Source organism: Poecilia formosa, unplaced genomic scaffold (assembly GCF_000485575.1).
Source record: "Poecilia formosa unplaced genomic scaffold, Poecilia_formosa-5.1.2 Scaffold68, whole genome shotgun sequence".
In the NCBI taxonomy this organism is placed as follows: Eukaryota; Metazoa; Chordata; class Actinopteri; order Cyprinodontiformes; family Poeciliidae; genus Poecilia; species Poecilia formosa.
The window spans coordinates 1,972,641-1,986,505 of NW_006800007.1; the positions used below are offsets into that span (position 1 = coordinate 1,972,641).

General features: G+C 38.0%; 1 protein-coding gene across 6 annotated transcripts in view; it reads left to right on the forward strand.

Moving 5' to 3' along the window:
• fgf13a (fibroblast growth factor 13a) overlaps nt 1-13,865 on the forward strand; it is a 100,273-nt gene that overhangs the window by 3,769 nt on the left and 82,639 nt on the right. The gene's annotated exons all lie outside the window — the stretch shown is intronic.

Here is a 13,865-nt window from a genome sequence, read left to right on the forward strand (position 1 = left end):
CAAATAGATGAGCGTTAAAAAAAAAGTTTTTCTTCTTGTTCATTTTGTGGTCGCCACAGCAGGTCATCTGTCTTCTTCCGTCATCATCTTTTTAACATAGCCATAAACCTTTTATTTGGTCATCCTTCATGCCTGGTGTAACCATATTTTATATGCAATTGTAAAGTGGAAGAGAATGATTTTTTTTTTTTTTACTTCTTCAATTTCACATGTTTGCATGCACCAAACATAATATTCAATTTTGGTTATCCAGTCGAGGACAATATGGCTGTACCAGCTAGGTTAATTCACACAATTCGTGAAAACTGGAGGCAAATGTAAAGCAGATCTAAAACACTCTTCTTTGTTGTGTGACGTCATGATTCATCCTTTCAGATGCACATGATGCCACATTCAGCTGAGCAAACAATTATATGCAAGTTTAAATAAACTTTCAGAAAGAGGACAGGTTGTTTTGTCATGTGAAACAATCCCAGACGCAAGGCAGAAGAACTTGAGATTCTGACTGAAGGCGTTAAATGAGCATCATTAGCTGCAGTCAAACAAGTCCACTGACTGAAAAACCACTGACAGAAATAGATAATTTCTTAAAAAGCATATAAAAACAGTAGAGTACACTTTTCAAATTAACTTGGCAATAAAGAGCTTCATTTTTGGAAATTTGTAAAAAAAAAAAAATCATTCTCTTCCACTTTACAATTGCATATAAAATATGGTTACACCAGGCATGAAGGATGACCAAATAAAAGGTTTATGGCTATGTTAAAAAGATGATGACGGAAGAAGACAGATGACCTGCTGTGGCGACCACAAAATGAACATGAAGAAAAACATTTTTTTAACGCTCATCTATTTGCATAATTATACCATGAAAACAGTAACATAGTAATGCTCACAACAACTCTACAAAGTATGTCACCTTCTGTCCACTGCTCCTTAAATCTAGCCAAACCTTGACTGACTGAGTGAAAATTAAACTCCAGAAAAAGAAGAAGTTTGAGATAAACTAAGGTACGGACAGTTTTTCAAGGGGTAGCAGTTCCTAAAAGATACCAAACGAAAGGTAAAAGCTGAGTTTCCCAACTGTTTTCTAAATTTAGAAGAAAGCCCTTAGCTTTCACCCCAGTGATCACTGACATGATCACTGGGCTGAAAGCTGCCTTCATTATGGACACAAGCAGGCACTTGCATGGAGAAAACCACTCCTGACCCTGCCAATGTTGGCAACCACCCGGCCTGCAAATTATTTCAGGGAAACAGTCCATTAAGCCAGAAGCACCTGCCATCTCTGTGGCAGTTTTTCTGCAAGCCCTTGGCCTACACTGGTTTCTAAGTCTCCCACTCCTTCATGGCAGAAGAAATAACCCATTTTGAAAACATTTATCACTCAATGGCTGCTAAAATTACCTTCAAATATCTACCATCATTGTTGTTTAAATAATAGATTAACTTTGTAATGAATCTTGTATGCAGTTATTAAAGCCAGAAACTGATTTGCTATAATTCACATTCACAGTCAGTCTCATAGTCCATCTTAGATGGACTAAGATGTCCATTAAGCCTTAATGGCAGAATAAGTGAATAGCAGAATAAGTGAATGGTTTTAGATTCTGTAATAAAAATGTTATTAAATATCTGAGCAAGAACTCATGACCAACTCATTATGTTTCTGTACGATTTCACATATTCTGGACACAAGAAACTAAATCAGAAAACCTTCACAGTTCTGTTGGTCCAACTATAATAATAACTAAGTCATCCGCTTTGTTCATAACCTTTATTTAACCACACTTGTACAAAAGTTTGGACTATCCAACAGCAAACAAATTACATGAAACATCTACAGCTAGAGGTTTTTGTGTCCTTGCCACTCGATGGAGCTTTAAAACTGTTCAGTGAAACCATCTCTTTGGTCTTTAGATCCTTCTGTAATTGGTTTCAGTAATGAAGAGCAGCATATTTAAAAGCTTTCTTTCCCGGTTCTGTCCTGGTCGTTGGTTCAAACAGAGAAATAATATCCTGGTAACAAAGACTGGAACCACTTGAACTTTTCCTCAGTAACTATTTTCTCAGCAGTGATTCATATCAAAAAGAAAATACCAATGAACCTTACCAAGCCCCGCCCAGAAACGCCCCTCGACAGTCCCACGTGGCTGCAAGTCTCACAAACAAAGCCTCGCGGGGCTTAGTTTCTATGCGTAAACATGGCGTCTTTCGTTTCAACTCTCTACAAAGTATTTCTGAGTCGATTAGTGTAGCCTTTCTGGGATTCTCAAAAAATATCAGCCACGACAATGGACAAGGGAACCAACAAGTTCATGTCATCTTTTTTGGACAACATAAAGATGTTTGAGCCACGCGATGCCTCCAACATTGTGCGCGTTGCACCTAAATGCTACCGATCAATGAGGAAAACAGCAGATCCTCACACCCTCAGCATAAATATAGCTGTGGACAAGATCAGTGATGCCTGTTGTTCTTGCAAGGCTGGGTAAGTCGGCATTCATGGTTTTGAGGGTTACTTTTGAAATCAGTGATTCCTGTTGTTGTCTGTTTGAGTGTGCCTAGGCCTGATACTCGGTGCTAGCGTGGCTAACACGATTAGTTTCGTAAAAAGCCTTTTCAGGTAAAATAAAATCATTAATGTATGTCAGATACGGTACACATTTTATTGATCTTACGACGGTTGAGGTGCAAATGCGGTCGTGCACAAGCTTTGATCCAAGCTAGGCATTCCGTATCAGATTTGGGAAATCTGTGAATTTTATTTCCACAAATAGGATCAGGATACCTGACATCGCCTGTACAGATTCCCCACCGACAGTGGAGAACCATTCTTATTTGAGTTCTGTCGCAAAAACTTTGATTGTGTAGATTGTGGTCTGCTAGTCCACAATCTACATAAGCATGTGTATGCTACTTTAGCTTTTGTTTGTGAGACGGTCAAGCACGTGGTAGCTGCGCAGTGACATCAAATGGGCATTAGCCAATGAAAAGCGGACCCTGTGGTAAGGTCCATGTTTTAAGTTTTAAGTTTTGTGACAAATGTGTCTCTTCACCTCTCAGAAAATGTCCTGCCTGTCTTCTGCAGGAGGAAGCTGAAGCCTGGTGAGAGGATGTTGTGAATCTGGGCTGCGGTATTAACATCAGTGAATCATGTTGTGTTAGTTTTCTCTGTCCTTGTGAAGCTAAGCTGTGCAGACAAAGTGATGTGTCAAAGCGAACAGGACGCACACACTCTGAGCTTCATGCCTCTTCTCGCTCAAAACCCACAGATAAATAACTTCTATATATGCAATTTAACAGTTTTCCACTCTAGCATTTTGCATCAGTTATGCAGTAATTTTCACCCTGCTTGTCCTCACTGTAGTCTCATATCCCTGAAGATAAAGCCTATCCCGATTTATAAACTCTTTTTTATTGTTATTTTGCTGATTTTGAACAGGCAGTTAATTTATGCCACATGCTTCTGTGCAAATAACTTTCCCTGCTCTTCGGTCATTCTGCTCGAGCCTCATCCCTGTGCAGCGTGCTGATATACTCCCCTCCTGGGCTCCAAGTGTCAGCCAGCCGATTCACGGCTGCCCCAAACTACAGATATGAGCAAAGCACGGGGCATAAGTCTTGCATATTTGCTGGCAGATTAATTCAGCGCAAGAAAAGCCATTGAATCAATGGATGCCCAGAAAGGAGTTTGTAGCTGCTTCATTAATCACAATGGAGGCAGCTCTGCCCCCCACAACACTGACACCTGCTCTAATCTCATCAGCAGAACTGCACACAGTGTCATTAGGACCCTGGTTTGCTCTTTGAGGAGATACTGCGAGTAGCCTGAGGTCAAGGGAAGATCAGCTGGTAATAATTAAGAGAAGATTTAACGGTATAATCATTAAGACGCAGGATTAGATGTCGGCGCCTGAACTGCTGGGTTTTATTTAACTCTAGGGTTTTGCAAAGGGTTTAAAATGCAGTTCCTGCAGCCCTGAATGTGGAAGTTTCTTGAAGTTTTGATGCTGTGTCAGATTCCAACCTCAAATTTAAATGGATTTTCTTTGGGATGATATGTGATTGATCAATGCTAAGCTGTGCATATGCAAAAATGCAAAGTGCTATCAAGTATTTTTGTCTAGTTTTTGGTGCAAATATCTTTGTACACTTGAAATTGTACACAAATAACTTGAAAGTAACTTTTCATCAAGAAATAGGAGCTTGTTTTAAGTTAATTATAAAATATGCTGAGCTTTTAATGTGCCAAAGAACTCAATGGAGTATGGATAGTTTTTCAAGGCACTATATTACATAGTATATTTGTGGCTTAGCAAATTGTTCCAGTCATATTTGAATAGAGCATGTTTACGTAGCAAAATAAACATTTTTTTTGTCAGATGTTCACTCATGCATGCAGCGCATTTTCTTTCCTTCATTTATCTTTTTTATGCACTGGTTAATCCTGTTTAGCATCAGCGGGTGGGAGCATTTCCAGAGTCAGTTCGTAGCTGAGAAGAAGCCCAGTAAACTCTGGACAGGTCATCAGTCAATTAGTGTTCTTCTTGTCACTTAGCAGTTTCAGAAACTACAAATAAATTAGGATAATTTAATTGTCTCACCAACCTATTATGTTACTTTGTGTAAGGATTTATTGTCAGGAACGGTTACTCAAATTACAGCGAGATGTGTTTACAGATCAGTGTTTGTTCTGTTCCATTTCATGAGGTTTGCCGGATTTAGCCGGTGCGTTTGGAAAGGATGTGATGTATTTCCGATGACAGAGCGGTGAAATCGTTCCCTGTCAGATTCCTTCCTGGTACTGACGCAGATCTGATGATCATGCCTGGAGGAAACCGTCTCTGAGTGGCGTCAGGGATCCGCCACGCTCCATCTCTCAGTTGTGTGCTGATTGCTTTGAGACTAAGGACCCATCTCTGTCAGTGACCCAGCATGGCCTTAGATTGGTGTGTTGTAGTTCCAGTTTTTGGTTTGTCGGGATGAAATGCATCCACAACATCTTCTGATAAAGCACAGTTCTTTATTGCACAATGATAAGTTCTTGGATTAGAAAAGGTTCGTTTTCTGCCTGACGTCATCACTGCCGAAGTGTTCCCTCCATAAAAGCTCAAATGCATTAGTCAGCTTAATAATCCACAAAGCTGCATGGCTTCTGAGGTGAAAGGCTTTGAGAGTTGTCCTCAAATGAGATTTCAACATGCTTCCTCTAGTTGTTAATTTGTAGGGGCCAAAGAACAGGGTTTTAATTATTCCTAGTTATTCCTTCAAGCTTTTTTCTGTTAAATGTCTTCATTATCTTCAACGTCTCTATCTTTACTTATCAGAAATGTAAGATTTTAAAATCTTAATAATCAAAAATAAATTAAAGAGGTCAAGAGTTAACAAAAATAGGCTATAGATCTCATAGCTACAAATGTATTTCTGTGTTTTTCTGATCAGGTGAAGAAAGCCTTCCTCCTTCCTAAATATGCATCAGTGACTTTTGTACCTTTGAGAGGTGAAGGGAACTTTTAAACTTACCTTGAAGCTGCATTATGTAGCTTTTAAAAAATGTTTGTCTCACTATGTTGTGACAGTATAACATGAAACAAGTAATCTGTGAAAAAAATTGAGCTCCTGTGCCTCCTTCCCTGTGGTTTATTTATGCTATATGCATAAATGAACTCCTCTCAATCAGCAATAATCAACAGGAGCCAGGGGAAGTATCTTAGTGCTGACAGTCATGCTCATGTATGTGCTGTGATAACGGCAGAGAAATACCTCCTCGCAACATGACAACTGTTAACCCACTGTCGTCAGCGGCCATGCTAACTAGCCTGTGCTATCTCTGCAGGCTCTGTTGTGAGGATGGAGCTGCACCGCCGCAGAGAGCAAGGGGAAGGGTGTGAGCAGAAACAGTTCTGTAATGTTATAGTCAGAATCTTTCACTTGTTCTATGATATTTTCAGATAACTCCAGACTATAACAGTCTAACAATTCCTAGAGTCGTGATGCTCTGAAAACCAGTGCTGGCTTTATTCTGGAAAACACAGTGGCGTAAAGTTTAAATCTGCTGTATTTATGTTTTGTTACACAAGAAAGACGTTGAAATAAATGTTTAGCTGCAGATGTGTAAAAAAGAAAATGTACTTGAAAAATCATACTTTTTCCTACAAACTGCTGTTTTATTATTTTAGTTTTAATCAGTATTAAACACTAAATCCACCCAAATGATGATTGGGTGTTGAGCTTTTCTGCTTCAGATTTATCAGAGGTCGATGAGGTTCATCAAAGCTGATTAAAATGACCTAATTATTTACCTGGATTAATTCATTATAATAATTGTGGATCCAAACTAAAAAAGAAATACGGTGGGATTTGCTGATACCTGTACGCTTTGGATTACTGCAATTTACTTTCAGATATGCACTTCAGAATATAATCTCATCTAAATATAATCCTCCATAATTGTGGTTACGTGTGTCAAACTGGCAGATAACAATAAATTACGTTAATCCTCGAGGTCAGTATTGTGAACTGTGTGGCGGCCTGATCTGCTCCCTGTCCTACGATGGTTCAAGGCAAATTGAGGTTAGAGATGCGTTGCAGATTAGAGATTTTGTAAAGGTGAAAAGTTGAAGCATTTCTATACTCAACCAAAAATATCAGCAGAAAATGGTTTTCTAAACTATTCCTCATCTGCTGCAGTGAATAATTTTTTATTCACTGCATATTTTTCATTACAGTGCTTATAATTTTACCATCACCTAAAAACAACTTCAGGTTTCAGAGACACAGTGTGATGATTAGCTCAGAGTGACTGCAGTTCTGGCTGCACTTATGAAGACATACAGTACACACAGATACCTTTTCCAGGGTGACATTTTGCATAAAATTGCACATTGATAGTGTACTATATTGATTATGTCACCTCATGCACTGTACATGTGCAGAAACATGTACATGTACATGTGAGATTATATTCTGAAGTGCATATCTGAAAGGAAATTGCAGTAATCCAAAGCATACAGGTATCAGCAAATCCCACCGTATTTCTTTTTTAGTTTGGATCCACAATTATTATAATGCATGTGAAGAAACCTCTGATATTCCTGGTGAAATTCTGCAGATTGAAAGGCACACCCAGATGCAGATCTGATACATGTGGAGTATCGCTTTGCTGAGAAGGTCTAGAAAGTAGCAGGAAAAATCCTGCCTAAAATCAGCATTATCACAACTTCACGCAGTTAAATCACATTCACCATTTTTTTGCAATTTGAAAAGTCTTGAATATCAAGGTGGGAAAGTGCCCCAATGTTTTCTACTGTATTTGACTGATAAACTGAAACTCCTCCTCTTGCTGCTGTTGGAACCAGAGCTAAAGTGTTGTATGGATGAATAAATAGTTATCATAAAAGTCTTAAGTCAGTTTCGATCTCCAACAGTTGCTTGAAGTTTGTCAAGATTTGAAAGGTTACAAAGGTGGAGTAAGAAAAAGAAAACTATTGGTAATAAACAAGATATCTGGCTGGAACAGAACAGGTCTGGGAGTCTGGCCAGCAGGCCTCTGTAGTGAAGATGATAGGGCCAAACGATGGCCTCGGGATGCAAGTAAAGAGCAGATTGCTTCCTTCCAGTTTCCTAACCTCCTCTAACCTTAAGGCATGATTTCAAAAGCCTTCTGAATTCACAGATGTTCTCTTAAAACAGGCTGTTAAAAGCAGATTTTGATATAAAGCGAAAGTATAAGATGATTGATGTTCAACATTAATTCCTGACATTTCCTGATGCAGTGAGGAAGGTGTAAAAAACCCAAAAGGTGAAAAAAAGCTCTATTCTGACCTGAACCAAATGTTGCATCTGATCTTACCGGCTTAAATCTTGACAACATTGTGTTCTCTGTATCAGTAGGCACACCGTGCTCTCGTAAAACGTGCAGTGAGTAGTTAACAGGATTATCCGCTTCCTGGTCTTCTCCAGTCCTGCAGCTGATTTCACAAGCAGGTTACAGGCAGCGCATCACTTCAGTTTGCATCAATGTTTCATCTAACAAGAGCGCTGTACCTATGAAAAGAAACTTCACATGCCTGGAAAACAGGATCCTGAACTGACCTGATGGACTATTAGATAAAATAGATTTTGAAATTAAAACAGTGAAAATGGCGTTATGAAATGAGATCTATTTGTAAGATAATCCAGTTAAATTTGTCCAAAAGCTGGATGTGTGATATTTAAGTCGTGTTTGCTACATTGGAAAAATAAACAGTCTAAATCTAAGCTGTGTAGAAAGGGTAACATGATTTCGTGTTGGTGTGACACACATCAGCTTGAACACCGACCAACACCGTGGAGTTAGACATTGTGTTTCCCATGATGCAACCCTGCAACTGAATCGTACATTGTTTTGCATTAAAGTAAATGTTAATTAAATATTAATCAGTTAAACATCTTTTTCTCATTCCCTTAGTGGTCAGAACAAGTTAAAGTCATTGTTGCAGGAAAACATTTATTTATTTAGGTGCATTTATTTAAAAAAAATCATCACTAATGTAGCGTTTCCTCAGAAAAACAAAAGTAATTTGTTAATGAGCTGAAGCTTTGCCTTTTAAAGTTGTTCATGGATGTTGATGGAAACTGGAGGTGTTGGAATAGGGAAGCAGTTTGCTTATTAATTAAAGTCTGACTGACTGCGCTGAAGTCACCCGGCTGTGACTCTGCACTCCAGACGATAAACATACTACGGATACCGCTGTAACACCTCTAAGCAAATTGATCTCCTGGTTTTTATTAGCTCAATCTATTTTTATAACTGTTGAGTAGAGGTGTAATGATACAGAGGAAGCTTATGAAGCAGGAGGATATGATATTCAGTTCACAAGATCAGGCTGAAAATGTTTTCAAAGATATTTTTGTAAAAACCTAAACTTTACTTTACAAATGTTTCACAAACTACAGTCGGTGTTTTTATACTTTTTCAAACCTAAGATGGTTCTAATGCTTAAAAAAGCTTTCCAAACATAATTTCATTTTCTTATTTTAAAACATTTATTGTTTCACATGTATGTTTCTGCTCAGTGTAGAGTGATTCAGTTCAGGTTTGATTCTTCTAAGTGATTTTTTTCTTTACGTTTACAACTTTGTGTTTATTTTGTACTGTACTTTAGGTGTATTATGTGTTGGTTAAGAATCTGATTTCAGTTGCAGTGCTTAGTTTGGTAGTCAGGTTGTTTTATGGTGTTGCTTCACTTCTGTTTTGATTAGTTCTGGAGTTAGGGTTAGTTCTGCTTTGTGATTGTTTGGATTATTGGTTTCTGTTTCCACCTCATCAATAATCTTACCTTTTCTTTTCCAGTAGGCTCTCTGAGTGTTCATTCAGTTTACTCCTAATTCTTAGTGTTTTCTGCTCTGTGTTGTTAGTCTTGTTTGATTTTATGGTTTGGATTTGAAGTTTTGAACATTTCAGTCTTTTTATTTGCACTCAACCTACATTATGCCTGTTGATTGCATTTGGATTCTACATTTTCACTATTCAACCACATAACTATAAAGAAGCTATAATGCACATGCTAACTGCTAACAGTTAGCATATTCCCACAGTGCTTTATAAATCATTTTATTCTTCTCCAGCTCTCTCTCACCATTTTATTTTTTCTATTGAATACCCAAAATGCTAAAAAACAAAGGATTTTTGGATCCTGGGCTTTTGGAACTAATGTTGTTGTTTATGTCAAAAACTTCATGAGTGCTTCAAACGTGACAAAAAGATGTCACATTTGAAGCACTCATCTGCAGGACTCATAATTAATAAAATGACTTCATTAAATGAAGTTGCATGCTGATGGAAATTACAAGCATATTTCAATATAAACTTCACGTTTTATGAGATTTCTTGACTGAGCAAGCGGTGTCTATGACACTTTATACTGTTGTTTATTTAACATGGTAATCAGTGAGCTTCCAAATGCTGAAAGATGCCAACAAAACAACAGCTGGGCTTAATTTAAAGTTAGAGAGTCTATTTCTGATCTAAAGTTGAACTTATGCTAAGTAACTAGTGGACTAAGTTTGACTTTAGCTACAATATGCAAGACAAAACATAGTATCAAAGCGGTAGTACCATTTCTCAGAGAGAGCTCACTTATTCATAAATAATAATGGCAGAATTTGCAGCAGCAATTTGTAGAAATCAAAACCAACAGAGTTGATTGAACTGAAGAAAGTCACAGATTCTTTGAAGTATAAATGTCAAACCTACAATTGTAATGTAGAAGAGCGTCCACATCTGGGTTTAAGAGAGAAAAATTTTAGAATTCTCGAGGTTAAAACGATGAAGCAAAGGTCAACGTATTTCGATTTGAGAAGATAGAGAAGATAGCGTTAAGATGCTAAATATAGCAACAATCCTTCTCCAGTCCCTGAAGCCAATTTTACAGTCTGGAGAAATGAGCATCATGCCTGCTCCTGCCTCCTTCTCATCAGGGAGTCTTCATTTACATAATGACATGCAGCCACTGCTAAAAAGACCCCAATAAGCATGAGAGTCATCAGTCAAGGATACCTAGCTAGCTTGGATTATTCTTATGCCAAGTCATGCATACTGTATTACACACATAGTGTGTGGCCAACACATTAGTTGTGAGCGAATTACAAAGACAAACTCCAAATGTGAAATGCCATTCACTTCTCAGGATGGAGCTATGGACATATATTCCCATTGGTTGGTGCAAGGAACTAGTTAGCGCCACATTGAGCAACGCAACATCCTCCCAGCATCCTCTGTCTCGCTCAGTCGCTTCAAGCACTTAGCCTGCAAAAAAAAGCATCAGTGTGATGCTTCCATTTGTGTTTGCAAAACTTTGTTTGGGTATGAAGAACGCAAGAGCAAAGAAACACGGAGAAGTGAATGATGTGCATTGAATTAAATAAAGAAATTATTCAAAAAACATGACAACGGTTGCATGTAGTCAACTTGCCACAGCAGCACAACTGTAGCACATCTGCCATCTGCACCGTTCTGAAACGGGAAGAGATGAAAAAAGTTATACCAGCCAAACGAGTTAAAATAATGTTTAAACAATGAGCATCTATTCATGAAAATATGAAGAAGCTGCTGATAGTGTGGTTGATGGAGAAGCAGCTCGTAGGAGTTGAGAATAAATAACTGTGTTTTCCTCTCTCTTTTAGCTGTTTGCATGCTTGTGTACACATACATGCATTTACATAGATCACATGTGCGCAAAGCGAAGGTTAAAGGAAATGACACTCTAGGGAACGCCCTCTTCAGGGCGGAGCTTAGGTTGGGACTAACAAAGAGAATTACAAACTGTTTTTCGAGGCCATTTTGCTCCGTTAGCCCATAAGGATAGCATGAACAAACGGAGCAGCTGAATTGTAGCCTTAATAAATGGAATTCATGAATTCAACTCACTGACTCTTCTTCAACCTCGTACGTCAAGAACCTGACGGAGAAAGGATAATTCTCCACATAGGCTATGATTTGCAAGAACAGATGAGCTATTTATGATGAATTTTGAAAACAGTTTATTGTAAGATATTGTATTGCAATATGATTTTGATACAACATTGGTTGTTTCTAAGTGTGTTTTTGTATTCAAAGACTTGGAACAAAAAAAATTGGAAAATTGACTTGGCATGCAAGTGAATTCAGTTACGAGCTCCAACATGGAACAAGTAAAACTTGTAAGCCAAGAAACTATTGTAAACTTATGAAAAAGCAAATGAGCACATAGTGGTGTTCTGAATGCTCCTGAAACCGGTCAGCAGTGCTAATGGCTCTGATATTTTCCTTCACAACCCTTAAAATCACGATCAGGAAACCTGCAGCAACTTCTGACTTTAGAATGTTTCAGTTTCCCTCTTGACAAACTTTTTCTTTGTTTTGTCAGATGTCAGAGAGATTCTCTGCAGTGAATGATCACATCATTTTCAATGTAATTAGAGGAGACAAGTCTCTGCCTACACTGGAGAGAGGGACAGATAAAGTGAAGGAGAGTTAAACGACGGGATGGAGAGAGGCAATGTAAGGGAGAAATGGCAGTTGGTGATCTAACAGTAATCCATACCAGCAGAACCGGCGTCCATGAAGAAGATGAATAGTGCTTTAGGGGAGATGAAAAGGTTACATGCAACAAAATGCTTCCTTCATCTGTGCTTGAATTTTACAGTGAAATAATTAGGACAGGGACAATGTGTAAATGCGTCAACCCCTTTATTTAAATATCATCTTATGTGTTGCAGCATGGTTTCAAATCCCAGTGAGCCTTTCTTGTTGTGATTAAACTGCGATCCATGACACATCTATATTAGGTAGCCTAATTTTCAGTAGTTGTGTAACTGGTTCTTGCGTGTACTGACCTTTACGTCATGTCTGTGTGTCTGGTGTGCTGTGTAATCAAATGGTCAGTTGTTAATGCCAGTGCTTTGATGTGTTCTCTGCATTTGAATATTACATTGCATTATTATAAGCACAGCGACCTTTGCATCACATTAACCTTCAGAATATATCTGACAGAGATGGAAATGTGCTGAAAATCTACAAGATGTCGCATACTGGTTTGTGATTATGTCCCTGAGCTCATGTTGCTGTGTTTTCTCTCAGCTACTTTAAGGTTTTGCCCTGCTTCCCTTTTTGCTTATTCTTTACAGACAGGAATAGAAGGCGATTATTTGAGCAGATTGCTTTTTCTTTTCTGCTTTTAATTCTTTCCATTTGTGCTTTTTTATGCACAAGAAGTAGACTGAAGTTTTATATTCATATATTCATGTTTGACAGCTGACAATAAACTTAGTGTTTCAAGGACCATGTGTTGAACTGGTGACCTGTCCAGGTGTGAACGCCCCTAACTCAATGACATACCTGCACCCTGTTTACTGTGATCACCATTGAGAAGACAGAAAATTGTTTAAATACTTTAAAATCTCAGTTTTGTGTCAAAAACAGCTCTTTCAGGTGAATATGTAAGGTTAAATTTTGACCCGATTCTGTTGTCCTGTGAAACTCTACCCCTATTTTTGGTGTTTAGTGAACATTTATCTTTTACCCAATGAGAAGTTCAAGATTTTTTTTTATAAAACTGGTTAAATATAGTTAGAAACTAAAGCTGCCACCTTACAGCAAAAATATTTGCTTTTCTATTAGGTATTAGGTGGAGAACTTCTGTGTGTAAACCTAAGAAACAGAAAAGGTCTGTACACAAATTTTTCTGCAGTGGGAGAATATAAAAAATGTATGTACAGCTTTTCCTCCTATATCGATTTACCAGCTAACCTTAACTGGCTCAAGCCAAATCACTGTGGACGTTGCACTGACATTAGTGGTCACAATAATTAATGGTGCCAGAGTGGTCAAAATCTGCTTTATTTGGTGATCTATTGTTACAAAACAAACAAAAAAAAGTATAATCACGGTAAAGCACAATTATGTCAGAGTTTGGCCTCTGATGTCCCTCACCTTTTATCCAAGGAAGCGCATAATGCGTCTCATCTGCTGGACAAACTTTCAACTTTTCTTTTCTGATGCAGCTGTGAAAATGGATGTGTAATATTTAAACAATATGTAAAGTTTTATCTTCTGATTTTGAAAATCTAATCTCTTTACTGCTGTTGGAATTTCCGCTGTATGCATAATTGATAGAAAGAAGAAAAGATAAAGATTAATGTTGTTGCCATGTGCACGGCTGCACGTGTACAAGAGGGTTGCATGCCACATTCTCCTGCTCTCTGTAAAACATCTCATGCTCCTTCCTCCTGTCTAATGGGATAAATTCAAACTGACTATAAAAAAATAGAAAAGCAAGAATCTCAAACTATTTGCTGCAGATATTCTCTCTTTATGTCTGCAAAATATTGTCTGGCTTCAT